Here is a 16,604-nt window from a genome sequence, read left to right on the forward strand (position 1 = left end):
ATAACAAAGAAAAGTGGGAAAGCTGGCCCACTACCAGCCATACACTGTAATAGAACACCCATTTTATTGACCATGCCAATTTTCAACCACATTCATAAGTGCATGGCAGGAACCGCACTAAGTGCTTCATATATTTCTTACTAACCTCCCCAGGAAATAACTGAAATGTTAAAAATTATTTACACCTCTAAGTGTCACTACAGGTGAACCAAGTACTGCTGTCCAACGAGGGGAGTAGCTACAGGGGTCATAGGGGGTCGCATTTGCCACCTGGCCCCATGCTGAAGGGGGCCCCTGTGGATGAGAGGAGCAGCGAGGGGTACTGTATATAAAGGAACCAATCCTCCATGTTCCTCCTGCATCCGCTGAATGCCTATAGGAGAGGAGAAACAGGCATTCAAAGGATTAAGGAGGAACATGAAGAGATGGACTCCTCTACTGCACCTGAGCTCAGAGTTAGTATTGACAGTCCCTCCCCCCCCTACAGACAGGAGATGAAAGAGAGCTGCTTCTGCTCCGTGCTGACATTTTCTGCCCCCCGCACACGGTTGGAAGAGAGAACTGCTTCTGCTACTCCTCCTCCTCCCTCCCCTCCCTCTGCTCCTCTATCTTCCCTGCGCACAAGAAGTTTGAAGCCCAGGAAGAAGAGGAACGGTTCAGCCTGCCGAAGTGAAGTCTCCCCCCTTCCTTTTCTCTTTTCCTTCCTTCCCCCCTTTTGTCCTTTCCTCATTCCTTCCTTCCCTTCTTTCTTTGCTTCCTCCCCTTCCTTTCCTGTCTTCCCTTTCTATTCTTCCTTCCTGTCCTCTCTTTTCTTTCTTCCTTCCCTTTCTTTCTTTCCTTCCCTTGATCTAAAATAACTCCCCCCCCATCTCTTTTTTCTGTAGCCATTTTTATAAAATGTTAAAATTAGTGACCGTACAGGTGATTTATGCGTATTTCCAAGATGTCTGTATGTCATCTGTTAGGTCTCTGACCTTTACCACGTTATAGGGCAACAGATTGTATTACAGCGATTGTCTATTGTTGGCCTGTACATACCTCCCATGTACATGTGTGCAGGGGCGGACTGACCATTTGGAAACTCGGGCACTGCCCGAGGGCCCGGGGTCAGTAGGGGGCCCCATGAGATGCCTCTGGTACCTTTTTCATAGGCTTTTTTGAGTTTGGGCGAGGACACAGGGGCCCCATGATCCCCTATTGCCCGGGGGCCCCATGAGTTGTCAGTCCGCCCCTGCATGTGTGATATTACTCTGCCTGTGCTTTATGTGCTTATGTTGCAGACTTGCTTCAGCTGGTGTTGGGGAATTGTTCCTTATGTATGTATATTCCCCTGTATGTGTGTCCTAAATAGAGAAATAAAAAAAAAAAAAAAAAAAAGAACATCTAAAAAAGTAAACTGTATTTTTTAAGTTATGCTATGCGAATAAGAAGATGTGAGAAATGTAAAGTAGGTATTATCCCTGTTTGGCAGCAAAAGTGGAAATACACTGCAATGTATTATCCCATTGCTGTATGTTTTAGGGGAATCACATCCATACAAACCATGTATAATTTTATTAGAACTGACAAGACATGATCTCATATTTACCAACATTTGAAATTTGAATACGCAGCTCTCAGTTTACTAAAACTTGGTAAAGTCTGGGGACCCAACAGATTACCTCTGCATATAATTACTGCTGAGAAGTCTGAATCATCCAAAGGAGAATATTCTATTGAAGTGCACTGTAAGCATGTAATATGTATCAAATTTGCTATACTGCAAATGAAAGACTATGTACAGTTAAATGTAGAACTGTGTATAACATAAAATCTTATATTACTGGGATATCAAAGTTAGAGATGAGCGAATTTCTCAAAAATTTGATTCGGCTGATTCGGCGAATTCCAGTGTGAAATTCGATTCGATGCGAATTTCTTCGCTACGAAGATGACATATAAAAAGGGTTTCTAGGCTTCAGAGAGCCTTTAAATTAGTGCAGAACACTGTACCTTTAATTTAAATGCCCTTGGAGATGAGGAAAGAGAAGGAGAAGGAGAAGGATGAGAAGAAGGAGAAGGAGAAGGATGAGAAGAAGGAGAAGGAGAAGGATGAGAAGAAGGAGAAGGAGAAGGATGAGAAGAAGGAGAAGGAGAAGGATGAGGAGAAGGAGAAGGATGAGAAGAAGGAGAAGGATGAGAAGAAGGAGAAGGAGAAGGATGAGAAGAAGGAGAAGGATGAGAAGAAGGAGAAGGAGAAGGATGAGAAGATGGAGAAGGATGAGAAGAAGGAGAAGGAGAAGGATGAGAAGAAGGAGAAGGAGAAGGATGAGAAGAAGGAGAAGGATGAGGAGAAGGAGAAGGATGAGAAGAAGGAGAAGGATGAGAAGAAGGAGAAGGATGAGAAGAAGGAGAAGGATGAGAAGAAGGAGAAGGATGAGAAGAAGGAGAAGGAGAAGGAGAAGCAGAAGGAGAAGGATGAGAAGAAGGAAAAGGAGAAGGATGAGAAGATGGAGAAGGAGAAGGATGAGAAGAAGGAGAAGGAGAAGGATGAGAAGAAGGAGAAGGAGAAGGATGAGAAGATGGAGAAGGAGAAGGATGAGAAGAAGGAGAAGGAGAAGGATGAGAAGAAGGAGAAGGAGAAGGATGAGAAGAAGGAGAAGGAGAAGGATGAGAAGAAGGAGAAGGAGAAGGATGAGAAGAAGGAGAAGGAGAAGGATGAGAAGAAGGAGAAGGATGAGAAGAAGGAGAAGGAGAAGGATGAGAAGAAGGAGAAGGAGAAGGATGAGAAGAAGGAGAAGGATGAGAAGAAGGAGAAGGATGAGAAGAAGGATGAGAAGAAGGATGAGAAGAAGGATGAGAAGAAGGAGAAGGATGAGAAGAAGGACAGTTCTGTGACAGTTTCTGTCTATTTCTGACAGTTCTGGGACATTCACTCCATACAGCTGTTTCAACCGCTGTATGGAGGGAATGTCATGGAACTGTCAGAAATAGTCTATTTCTGACAGTTCTGGGACATTCACTCCATACAGCTGTTTCAACCGCTGTATGGAGGGAATGTCATGGAACTGTCAGAAATAGACTATTAATGACAGTTCTGGGACTCTGACAGTTCCATGACATTCCCTTCATACAGCGGTTGAAACAGCTGTATGGAGTGAATGTCCCAGAACTGTCATTAATAGTCTATTTCTGACAGTTCCATGACATTCCCTCCATACAGCGGTTGAAACAGCTGTATGGAGTGATTGTCCCAGAACTGTCAGAAATAGTCTATTTCTGACAGTTCTGGGACATTCACTCCATACAGCTGTTTCAACCGCTGTATGGAGGGAATGTCATGGAACTGTCAGAGTCCCAGAACTGTCATTAATAGTCTATTTCTGACAGTTCCATGACATTCCCTCCATACAGCGGTTGAAACAGCTGTATGGAGTGAATGTCCCAGAACTGTCAGAAATAGACTATTTATGACAGTTCTGGGACATTCACTCCATACAGCGGTTGAAACATTGTATCTATTTTTTTCCATAAATGACATTCTGCAGATACACTTAGAGGAGCGCTGCAGATACACTTTTTGCCGGCTTGGAATTATTCTTATTTTCATCCTACTTCTTCTTTTTCTTCTTATGAGGATGAGGATGAGGATGAAGAAGAAGAAGTAGGATGAAAATAAGATTAATTCCAAGCCGGCAAAAAGTGTATCTGCAGCGCTCCTCTAACTGTATTTGCAGAATGTCATTTATGGAAACAAATAGATACAATGTTTCAACCGCTGTATGGAAGGACAGTCCCAGAACTGTCATTAATAGTCTATTTCTGACAGTTCTATGACATTCCCTCCATACAGCGGTTGAAACAGCTGTATGGAGTGAATGTCCCAGAACTGTCAGAAATAGACTATTTCTGACAGTTCTGGGACTGTCCTTCCATACAGCGGTTGAAACATTGTATGTATTTGTTTCCATAAATGGATCCATTTATGGAAACAAATACATACAATGTTTCAACCGCTGTATGGAAGGACAGTCCCAGAACTGTCATTAATAGTCTATTTCTGACAGTTCCATGACATTCCCTCCATACAGCGGTTGAAACAGCTGTATGGAGTGAATGTCCCAGAACTGTCAGAAATAGACTATTTCTGACAGTTCTGGGACTGTCCTTCCATACAGCGGTTGAAACATTGTATGTATTTGTTTCCATAAATGGATCCATTTATGGAAACAAATACATACAATGTTTCAACCGCTGTATGGAAGGACAGTCCCAGAACTGTCATTAATAGTCTATTTCTGACAGTTCCATGACATTCCCTCCATACAGCGGTTGAAACAGCTGTATGGAGTGATTGTCCCAGAACTGTCAGAAATAGTCTATTTCTGACAGTTCTGGGACATTCACTCCATACAGCTGTTTCAACCGCTGTATGGAGGGAATGTCATGGAACTGTCAGAAATAGACTATTAATGACAGTTCTGGGACTGTCCTTCCATACAGCGGTTGAAACATTGTATGTATTTGTTTCCATAAATGGATCCATTTATGGAAACAAATACATACAATGTTTCAACCGCTGTATGGAAGGACAGTCCCAGAACTGTCATTAATAGTCTATTTCTGACAGTTCTATGACATTCCCTCCATACAGCGGTTGAAACAGCTGTATGGAGTGAATGTCCCAGAACTGTCAGAAATAGACTATTTATGACAGTTCTGGGACTGTCCTTCCATACAGCGGTTGAAACATTGTATCTATTTTTTTCCATAAATGACATTCTGCAAATACACTTAGAGGAGCGCTGCAGATACACTTTTTGCCGGCTTGGAATTAATCTTATTTTCATCCTACTTCTTCTTCTTCATCCTCATCCTCATAAGAAGAAAAAGAAGAAGTAGGATGAAAATAAGAATAATTCCAAGCCGGCAAAAAGTGTATCTGCAGCGCTCCTCTAAGTGTATCTGCAGAATGTCATTTATGGAAAAAAATAGATACAATGTTTCAACCGCTGTATGGAGTGAATGTCCCAGAACTGTCATAAATAGTCTATTTCTGACAGTTCTGGGACATTCACTCCATACAGCTGTTTCAACCGCTGTATGGAGGGAATGTCATAGAACTGTCAGAAATAGACTATTAATGACAGTTCTGGGACTGTCCTTCCATACAGCGGTTGAAACATTGTATCTATTTGTTTCCATAAATGGATCCATTTATGGAAACAAATAGATACAATGTTTCAACCGCTGTATGGAAGGACAGTCCCAGAACTGTCATTAATAGTCTATTTCTGACAGTTCTATGACATTCCCTCCATACAGCGGTTGAAACAGCTGTATGGAGTGAATGTCCCAGAACTGTCAGAAATAGACTATTTCTGACAGTTCTGGGACTGTCCTTCCATACAGCGGTTGAAACATTGTATGTATTTGTTTCCATAAATGGATCCATTTATGGAAACAAATACATACAATGTTTCAACCGCTGTATGGAAGGACAGTCCCAGAACTGTCATTAATAGTCTATTTCTGACAGTTCCATGACATTCCCTCCATACAGCGGTTGAAACAGCTGTATGGAGTGATTGTCCCAGAACTGTCAGAAATAGTCTATTTCTGACAGTTCTGGGACATTCACTCCATACAGCTGTTTCAACCGCTGTATGGAGGGAATGTCATGGAACTGTCAGAAATAGACTATTAATGACAGTTCTGGGACTGTCCTTCCATACAGCGGTTGAAACATTGTATGTATTTGTTTCCATAAATGGATCCATTTATGGAAACAAATACATACAATGTTTCAACCGCTGTATGGAAGGACAGTCCCAGAACTGTCATTAATAGTCTATTTCTGACAGTTCTATGACATTCCCTCCATACAGCGGTTGAAACAGCTGTATGGAGTGAATGTCCCAGAACTGTCAGAAATAGACTATTTATGACAGTTCTGGGACTGTCCTTCCATACAGCGGTTGAAACATTGTATCTATTTTTTTCCATAAATGACATTCTGCAAATACACTTAGAGGAGCGCTGCAGATACACTTTTTGCCGGCTTGGAATTAATCTTATTTTCATCCTACTTCTTCTTCTTCATCCTCATCCTCATAAGAAGAAAAAGAAGAAGTAGGATGAAAATAAGAATAATTCCAAGCCGGCAAAAAGTGTATCTGCAGCGCTCCTCTAAGTGTATCTGCAGAATGTCATTTATGGAAAAAAATAGATACAATGTTTCAACCGCTGTATGGAGTGAATGTCCCAGAACTGTCATAAATAGTCTATTTCTGACAGTTCTGGGACATTCACTCCATACAGCTGTTTCAACCGCTGTATGGAGGGAATGTCATAGAACTGTCAGAAATAGACTATTAATGACAGTTCTGGGACTGTCCTTCCATACAGCGGTTGAAACATTGTATCTATTTGTTTCCATAAATGGATCCATTTATGGAAACAAATAGATACAATGTTTCAACCGCTGTATGGAAGGACAGTCCCAGAACTGTCATTAATAGTCTATTTCTGACAGTTCTATGACATTCCCTCCATACAGCGGTTGAAACAGCTGTATGGAGTGAATGTCCCAGAACTGTCAGAAATAGACTATTTCTGACAGTTCTGGGACATTCCCTCCATACAGCGGTTTCCGGCAAAAAGTGTATGTGCAGAGTTCCTCTATTCTGCAGATACACTTAGAGGAGCTCTGCAGATACACTTAGAGGAGCTCTGCACATACACTTTTTGCCGGCTTGGAATTATTCTTATTTTCATCCTACTTCTTCTTCTTCTTCTTCTTCATCCTCATCCTCATCCTCTTCTTCTTCTTCTGAGGATGAGGATGAGGATGAACAAGAAGAAGAAGAAGAAGAAGAAGAAGAAGAAGTAGGATGAAAATAAGATTAATTCCAAGCCGGCAAAAAGTGTATGTGCAGAGCTCCTCTAAGTGTATCTGCAGAATAGAGGAACTCTGCACATACACTTTTTGCCGGCTTGCAATTATTCTTATTTTCATCCTACTTCTTCTTCTTCTTCTTCTTCTTCTTCTTCATCCTCTTCTTCTTCTTCTGAGGATGAGGATAAAGAAGAAGAAGAAGAAGTAGGATGAAAATAAGATTAATTCCAAACAGGCAAAAAGTGTATGTGCAGAGCTCCTCTAAGTGTATCTGCAGAATAGAGGAACTCTGCACATACACTTTTTGCCGGCTTGGAATTATTCTTATTTTCATCCTACTGCTTCTTCTTCTTCTTCATCCTCATCCTCAGAAGAAGAGGATGAGGATGAGGATGAAGAAGAAGAAGAAGAAGAAGAAGTAGGATGAAAAGAAGAATAATTCCAAGCCGGCAAAAAGTGTATGTGCAGAGTTCCTCTATTTCTGACAGTTCTCTCACAGCTTCTTCACATGTACAGCGGTTGAAACATCTGTATCCTAAATGGAAACTAATAGATACAAATTGTATCTATTAGTTTCCATTTAGGATACAGATGTTTCAACCGCTGTACATGTGAAGAAGCTGTGAGAGAACTGTCAGAAATAGAGGAACTCTGCACATACACTTTTTGCCGGCTTGGAATTATTCTTCTTTTCATCCTACTTCTTCTTCTTCTTCTTCATCCTCATCCTCATCCTCTTCTTCTGAGGATGAAGATGAAGAAGAAGAAGAAGTAGGATGAAAAGAAGAATAATTCCAAGCCGGCAAAAAGTGTATGTGCAGAGTTCCTCTATTTCTGACAGTTCTCTCACAGCTTCTTCACATGAACAGTGGTTGAAACATCTGTATCCTAAATGTAAACTAATAGATACAATGTTTCAACCGCTAAACATGTGTTCCTTCTGTCAGAGAACTGTCAGAAATAGCGGAGCTCACTGCAGGTACACTTTTGCCGGCTGATCGGGAAATGTTCGATTCGCGCACCCGAAGTAGGCAAAATTTCGGTTTCGCCGCGAATCGAATATTTCCTGAAATTCGACTCGAATTCCGGTTCGCCTGGTTCGATTCGCTCATCTCTAATCAAAGTTTGCTATTAAATAGATATAGGCAGCATAAATTGCATTTGTTTCCCCACTCTTTTGTTTGTTTTTTATGAGATTAATGTGAGAACATTTTGAAGATGGAATGTGTTAAGACCTTCAGTTTTGGAAACAGAAGTGTGCAGCACCCCCCCCCCCCCCCAGCCCCCCTAATACTCACCTAAGCCTCATCTTGATCCAGTGATGTGCACTGGAGTTTCAGCTATCCCTGGACTCACTCTCCTCATTGGCTGAGACAGTCAGTGATCCAATGAGAAGAGTGAGTGGGGGCCGAGCCACTTCTCCCTGTGTGAATGGACACACGGAGCAGCAGGAGCCCCCATAGCAAGCTGCTTGCTGTGGGGGCACCCGACAGGAAGGAGGGGCTAGGAGCGCTGGCTGGGAACCTGAGAGGAGGATGCAGTCTCACAGCAGGTAATTATAGACATGTTTGTTATTTTTTTCTTAAAAAAAAAAGAAATAAGCCTATAGAACCACATTAGACAGATTTCTTAACCCCATTCATGGCCAAGTCAAAACATCTTAACGTGTTACTAAATCCATGACCTTGCATTCACTATATATGGTTTCGCACAGTACACAGAAAACGGAAATGCAATTATTTTAGTAACTATAAACTGCTAAATACCTTTTCTCATCAGCAGTATATACTGTAGCAGTCTTGTGACTTCTATTAGTGTCCTGCCATGCACTGGTTAATCTTTTAGATGGAGTTTTGATTCTCCTCTGACTGTCCTATGAGGCTGCATAACCCCTGACCCTCTGGACAGTGTTGATTGGCCTTGTGCCGATCACATGCACCCTCCTAAAGGAAAAAAAAAAAACCTCTAGCAATACACACTAAACTGAACATGTGAGTTCTTTACTATCAGCAGTAGATTAGGGACAGCAGAAAAAGGGGAGGATCAACAAAGACAGGATCAAACAGCCTTTTTAAACAATGTGGAAAATTAACTCTTTAGATTCCAGTGAGTATAACAAGAATGCTTTACTGCATATACAGACTAATTTTACTTTTGTGGGTTTAGTAACACTTTAATGTCTGAACCCAATTTTGCAACTTTGGCGTGTTAGTAAACCATTAGTTACTAAATATCATTTCAATTACTTAGTGTATCCAGGTGAATGATTGCTTTGTTCTGGATAGAATGATCTTTTATTTGGTGGTAAATGTTAATGGATATCCCCTGATTTTGTTTTATTATCAATAGAAAACAGGCCCAAAATAGTAAACAATATAATTTTTGGCTAATTACAGTGGTCATATGATCGGTAGCAGGTCCTGTACAAGCAAATGGCAACCACCGCAACCTATAACTGGCCTTTGCAGCAAGAAGCACATGAAAGGGCGACACATGTCAAAAAAACAACAAAGAATCTCAGCTCACTTTCCAGCCTGACTGTAACATACCAAATTGACCTTGCTAACAGCTCATGTTAAAACCAAGAGGTTACATTTGCACAAATTTGCAAATATATGTGCATTCTACAGCGGCCACATCACTGCACCCCAGTGTACTGCAGTCCTAACTCTATAATTTTGAGAGTCTTCTGAGTTGGACCACAAATATAATAATGGATAGATTAAGGGCAGGTATGCCTGGAGGGAGCCCACCCCTCCTTAAAGGTATAGGGACGCACTGGCCCATAGCAATAGCACAATGGTAGTGAAGGTATCCAGTACGTTTCCTCACCAATTGTGCAAACGAATGGCAACCAACCCAACCTATAAATGGTCTTTGCAGCAAGGAGCACATGGAAGGGTGACACCTAATCATTAGTACAAGACCAGGAGCTGTCAGTGACAGCTGGGTCTCAGTGCTGGGGGTCACTTCCAGTATAAACACAATATATGAATTTAAGCCTACTTCCTTGATGTTGCATATATGTGTTGTAAATAGGTTAAAGGGTAGCTCCACTTTTGTTGCGAAAATCACCTTTGGGAGATCTATGCACATTGTATGGATTTTAACAATCCTTGTAGCAGTATTCTACCTGTTTCTGTTCCTAAGAAAGTGGTGTATATTCTACTATGCCCCTGGGAGGCTGATTTCTGAATGGGAGTGTCTGTGTTGATCCTAATCAGCTGATTCCCTTGTTCTAATGAGGAAAGTTACATGATTTGCCTCCCTTTATAATTCCTATTACAGAGGATGCCTACAATTTGACTTGTAGCTTAGTGCAAATATCTTGGAAAATCAGTGAGCCAATCACACAAGCAGGAAATGACTTTTCTGGTGAAGTTCTGTACACCAACTGTATGTTTTTTCTGTGAAAGTGGAGTTACCCTTTAAGGACTAAACTATACCAATTAATCAAAATTCATCTTGTGCAGACATGACTTCAGCACTAAATTCTGATTGGTTACAATGAGGTAATGCACTTACAAACACCTGAATGATTGCTATTGTAAACAGCATTGTATTCTAATGGCATGAGGTGAAGAGCTGTAAGACAATGTTCAATATACTTTTAATTCACTTGACTTTATATATTTTTTCTACATTCTACAATGTGGATTTTCAGCTCTGAATCCTTTCCCAGTTTCTGAGGGGAGTCTCCGTTTTGTGGCATGTTAAAAATGTGCATCCAGCACCCGGTTTGTTCCTGTGTCAAGTTTCTGCATGCCACTGTGTTGCCAATTCCCACTAATCACAAGCCACAGGACCTACTTCCCCCAATCCTCCTGAACTCATGCTGCTTTCTGGGCTCATCTTGCCTATGACTATACCTGTCCTTAATACAGAAATGAAAGTCCCAGAATTCTAAGAAGTAGGGAAGGCCACCCACTTTAAAAAATTGTTCAAAAACAAGGAGCCTCCATTTAATGGAAAACAAATTATGAATGTAGTGCTAACCGCACAGGGGCCGCTTGATAATGCTTGCTCCCAGAGGTTGTCCTGACCTAGCAAGCCCCCCGACACCTCTGACACTCTGGGTTCAGACATATTTCACTAGTATAGTATAATAATGCAAGAGAAACAATTCTTTAGTAACAACTCATCAGACTTGTTCAAAAGAGTAGGTAACAAGAATAATGAGTTTGAAAGGGCTCAAAATTTCAAGTCCTGAGCTACTAGCCAGGACTTAAGAGTTACTGGCCACCAGTTGCCCCACTCAACCCTTACCCTGCCCAGCCCTTAAACACGCCCCAAATAAATGATCTCATAAAATGGAACTGGAAAAAGAAAAAAGGAAAGGAAAAGAAAGGAAAGGAAAAGAAAGAGAAAAGAAAGGAAAAGAAAAGAAGGAAAAGAGGAAAAGAAAAGAGGAAAGGAAAGGGGAAGAGGAAAGGAAAGGGGAAGAGGAAAGGAAAGGAAAAGAAAAGAAAGGAAAAGAGGAAAAGAAAAGAGGAAAGGAAAAGAAAGGGGAAGAGGAAAGGAAAGGGGAAGAGGAAAGGAAAGGAAAAGAAAGGGGAAGAGGAAAGGAAAAGAAAGGGGAAGAGAAAAGGAAAAGAAAGGGGAAGAGGAAAGGAAAAGAAAGGGGAAGAGAAAAGGAAAAGAAAGGGGAAGAGAAAAGGAAAAGAAAGGGGAAGAGGAAAGGAAAAGAAAGGGGAAGAGAAAAGGAAAAGAAAGGGGAAGAGAAAAGGAAAAGAAAGGGGAAGAGGAAAGGAAAAGAAAGGGGAAGAGGAAAGGAAAAGAAAGGGGAAGAGAAAAGGAAAAGAAAGGGGAAGAGGAAAGGAAAGGAAAAGAAAGGGGAAGAGAAAAGGAAAAGAAAGGGGAAGAGGAAAGGAAAGGAAAAGAAAGGGGAAGAGGAAAGGAAAGGAAAAGAAAGGGGAAGAGGAAATGAAAGGAAAAGAAAGGGGAAGAGGAAAGGAAAGGAAAAGAAAGGGGAAGAGGAGAGGAAAGGAAAGGGGAAGAGGAGAGGAAAGGAAAGGGGAAGAGGAAAGGAAAGGAAAGGAAAGGGGAAGAGGAAAGGAAAGGAAAGGGGAAGAGGAAAGGAAAGGAAAGGAGAAGAGGAAAGGAAAGGAAGGGAGGAAAAGAAGGGAATGAAAGAAGGGACGGAAGAAAGTAAGGAAGGAACAGAAGGGACGGAAGGGAGGGAGAGAGTGAAGGAAGAAAGGAAGGTCAGACTCACATGGATGATTCCTGGCTCACATGCTCAGTCAGAAGCATTACAGAGCTGCTGGCTGCTCTGTATAAAATTTCCCATCCATACATCTCTTTCTGCACTGCATGGACTGGAGTGTGGGCAGGCAAAGGGGGAGGCAGAGCAAATGCAGCCTCTCTCCTCTCCTCTCTTATTGGTGTGGAGGAAGGGGCTGGGCACTGAGGAGCCCATGGGGGGGCCCGGAAAGAAACTAAATGATCAGGGATGATCGGTGCATCGGTGGGGTTGGTTACAAGGAGTGATCTCCCTGTATTGGGTGAGTGGAAATAATGTGAGGGCGGGTAGTGCCGGGACTAGGGATAGGTATGAGGCACGTTTGTGGGGGCAGTTACAAGAACCAATCTCCCTGTATAGCTTTCAATGAAGCAGCCGGAAGTGACTTCTCCTCCTCTCCCTCCTGTGGCTTTAAGCCACTTCATTGAAAGCTGTACAAGGAGATTGGTCCTTGTAGCTGCCCCCACCTCCGCACTTCCCACCCACCTCTAGCCCCGGTGCAGCTAGCCCCCACATTATTTCCATCTGACGACATTTTGAGAGCTGGGTTTAAGATATACAACCCCAGTTAACGCATAAAAGCAGAACACTGGTAAAATAGGCATAATCAATTAACAATGTTTAACAGGTTATACAGTAATAAGTAGTAAGCTTCAGCTATTTAATTGCAACACGAGCAGCAAGAGGGGGAAGAAAAGGCTTGTTGACTTATTAGCTCCCTCCATGCCACCAGCACTGCAAGAGGGCAAGCAGATAATTATGTAAATGTATACTCTGGCATAAATATACATAAATACCCTTAATTGAATAACAGTGGAAGAGAAAAGGTCTCTTTAACTTGAGATTGCAACTTGAGTCCTGTGATGTTTAAGGTCCCTGATATTGAGATATTCGCTGTCTTCTGCTAGCAATGGTGGGGCCCATAAGCATTAGGGAATACCGGTAATTCAAATAAGTTAACCAGATAAACTTTGGTACTACTCAAAGCAAATATCTCATGGTAAGTGAGGTTGTCAGGGACCACGGCTCCAGGGTCCGCGATCGCGGCTCTGTCCCTCGCGCATGCGCAGTGGCGGCGGATCGCGCCGGGACACGGGCACTAGGTCCCGGCGAGCCGCGGCTGACAGGACGCCGCGCATGCGCAGTAGGAGCCGCGGGCGCGCCTCAGGCGTCCAATGACAGCCGGGGGCGCGTCCTAGCCGGCCAATGACAGTGCAGGGCGCACTATTTAAAGATGCCCTGCACTGTCACAGATTGCCGCAAGGTCTTCTGTGATCCTGAGTTCCTGCACCTATCCTGTGACCCTGATTGACCCTGACTATTCTGCCTGCTCCTGCGTTTGACCCGGATTGTCCTGACTACTCTGCCTGCTCCTGCGTTTGACCCGGATTGTCCTGACTATTCTGCCTGCTCCTGCGTTTGACCCGGATTGCCCTGACCATTCTACGGATTGACCTCCCTGCTGACCCTGCGTGTGACCCGACTACTCTCGCCTACCGATTCTGTACCCCGCTTACCCTCACGGGCCCACAATCCGTTACTACCCTGCTGGGGCCGCCATCCTCTTCATATCTGGCTCTCCCGGTACCTGTCCCCAAGGGTCTCCTCAGCCACTGGCGGGCCTGCTCGGAGGTCGTGACCTGGCCCGGGACTGTTTCAAGTCCATCCCCACCATCAGGGGCTCTGGTGAAAGCACAGCCCGGGCTTAGACCCCACGCTCTGAGTAGGTCTGTCAGTTGGCAGCCTGAGGCACCACCTGGCGGATCATAACAGTACCTTGCGGCCATGACAGAGCCAGGAAGTGGACCGGCGTCCCTAGAGGATATTTGTCAGCACCTGGCCACCTTGACCCAGGCTTTTCAGAACTTCCACAGTCGCTGCGCCCGACTGGAGGACCGCATGGAGTCAATAGCCCCCCTGACTCCCCCTGCTCAGAGTCCTCCACCTGCAGGACCTCCCGCTAACCCGGTATCCGGAGCGGTTGCCACATCCCCAGCTCCTGAACCCCGCGTTCCTCTGCCGGAACGATTCCGTGGTGATCGGAGCCGCTTCCGGGCCTTCCGGGAACGCCTGCACCCTATACTTTGACTTACAACCCCGCACGTTCACCACTGAGACCGTCAAGGTGGGGTTTATAGTCTCCCTCCTTCAGGATGAGCCCCAGGATTGGGCTCACCGTCTGATGGAGAAGCACGACCCCCATCTTGAATCCGTGACCGAATTCTTTCGGGCCATGGCCGTCTTGTATGACGACCCTCAGCGAGCTGCTTCCGCTGAAGCGACTCTATACTCCCTGCGGCAGGGCCGCCGGACAGCCGAAGAATACGCGTCCGATTTTAGGCGTTGCATGGGCGACACCAGATGGAACAATGCGGCCTTATGCCACCAGTTCCGCATCGGGCTGTCTGAGCCTCTCAAGGACGAACTAGCGCGAGTAGGCCTACCTGACTCCCTGGAAAAACTGATTGAGTTGGCCATTCAAATTGACCGTAGACTAAGGGAACGTCGGCTGGAAAGGAGCGGTCAGGGTCAAAGGGTGGCATGGATTCCTTCCAGAGATACAGCTCCAACCCCAGGGAACCATCCGCGAAGCACGGAAACAGGGGACAACCCGGAACCCATGCAGCTGGGATTGGCCCGTTCTCACTTATCGGTCGAGGAACGTCAAAGGAGACTATCACAGAACCTATGTCTGTACTGCGGGGAAGCTGGTCATCAGGTGCGCTCCTGTCCTGCTAAAATGAGTAAGTCCACGCCCGTTTCTTTTTCTCTACCCGCAGGAAGGGATGATCTGTCGAGTTACCTGGCCATTCCTGTGTCTTTACAGCTCCCCGGAAGAACATTGTCGGTGACCGCAATCGTTGACTCAGGAGCCTGTAGTTGCTTCATCGATCTGACTTTTGCCCACCGGCAAAAAATCCCTCTCCAGACCAAAGAAAGGGGGTTCAACATCTTCTTGGCAGATGGGTCTCGTATAAAATCAGGGGTGGTGGACCAGGAGACACCACCCATTTTCACCACAATGGCAGACCATCACCAGGAGTTCCTCCGTTTGGATGCCATCGCATCCCCCCTTTTTCCAGTCATTCTGGGCCTCCCTTGGCTGAGGGCCCATAACCCCCAGATTGACTGGGAAAAGGGAACAGTTCAATTTTGCTCACCCTACTGTTTAAGTCACTGCCACGTCACAGGATCCGTGGTCCCCCGGTTCCTCCTGTGCTTGGATGGTGACACCGATCTTTCCCAGGTTATTCCCCCGGCCTACCATGACTTCTTAGACATCTTTAGTAAGCGAGGAGCTGACGTTCTCCCTCCGCACCGTTCCTACGACTGCCCCATAGACCTCCTACCCGGATCTGAAATCTCTTTCGGCCGTATCTTTCCCTTGTCCGAAGCAGAATCAGGAGTACTGAGGGAATACATTGATGAGAACCTTCGGAAGGGATTTATTCGTCCATCCACATCCCCAGCCGGGGCCGGGTTATTCTTCGTAGAGAAGAAGGACAAATCGTTACGACCCTGCATAGACTACCGTGACCTGAACAAAATAACGGTAAAGAATCGTTATCCTTTACCCCTAGTCCCCGAGCTCCTCCAGAGATTGAGATCGGCAACGATATTCACTAAATTTGACCTGCGGGGGGCCTATAACCTTGTCCGTATCAGGGAGGGGGATGAGTGGAAGACGGCGTTCCGTACGAGATTCGGTCACTACGAGTACTTGGTGATGCCGTTCGGGCTCTGTAATGCACCGGCGACCTTTCAGCACTTTATCAATGATGTTTTTCGTGACCTTCTTGATATTTTTGTGGTGGTTTATTTGGATGACATCTTAATTTTTTCTCCTTCACTGGAGGTTCATCGGGGTCATGTGATACGGGTATTAGAACGGTTGCGTCAACACGGGCTATACGCAAAGGCAGAAAAGTGCTGTTTCGAACAGCACGAAACCACATTCTTGGGACTGGTTCTCTCTTCCGCGGGGGTCGCGATGGATCCCCAGAAAGTCACGGCGATCTTAGATTGGCCAATACCCGCCGACAAAAAGGGGGTACAGCGTTTCATCGGTTTTTCCAATTTTTACAGGAAGTTTATTAGGAACTTCTCCGGTCTGGTCTCCCCGATCACGCAACTGACAAAACAAGGGGTCCGCTTTAAGTGGACTCCCGAAGCGCAGACAGCCTTCGAAAAGCTCAAAGAATTGTTCACCTCTGCTCCCATTCTCTGCCATCCAGATGCTTCTCTCCCATATGTGTTGGAAGTGGACGCCTCCGAAAATGCTGTAGGGGCGGTTTTGTCCCAAAGGAATGGTACCAAGGAACTTCTGCACCCTGTGGCGTTCTTCTCCAGGAAGTTGACTCCAGCGGAACGCAACTACGACATTGGAGATCGGGAGCTCCTGGCCATTAAAACTGCTCTTGAAGAATGGAGGTATTTACTGGAAGGAGCCACACACCCAATCCTAATATTCACAGATCACAAAAA

Source organism: Staurois parvus, unplaced genomic scaffold (assembly GCF_062004578.1).
Source record: "Staurois parvus isolate SC_StPar_1 unplaced genomic scaffold, SC_StPar_1.0 ptg000104l, whole genome shotgun sequence".
Lineage (NCBI taxonomy): Eukaryota > Metazoa > Chordata > Amphibia > Anura > Ranidae > Staurois > Staurois parvus.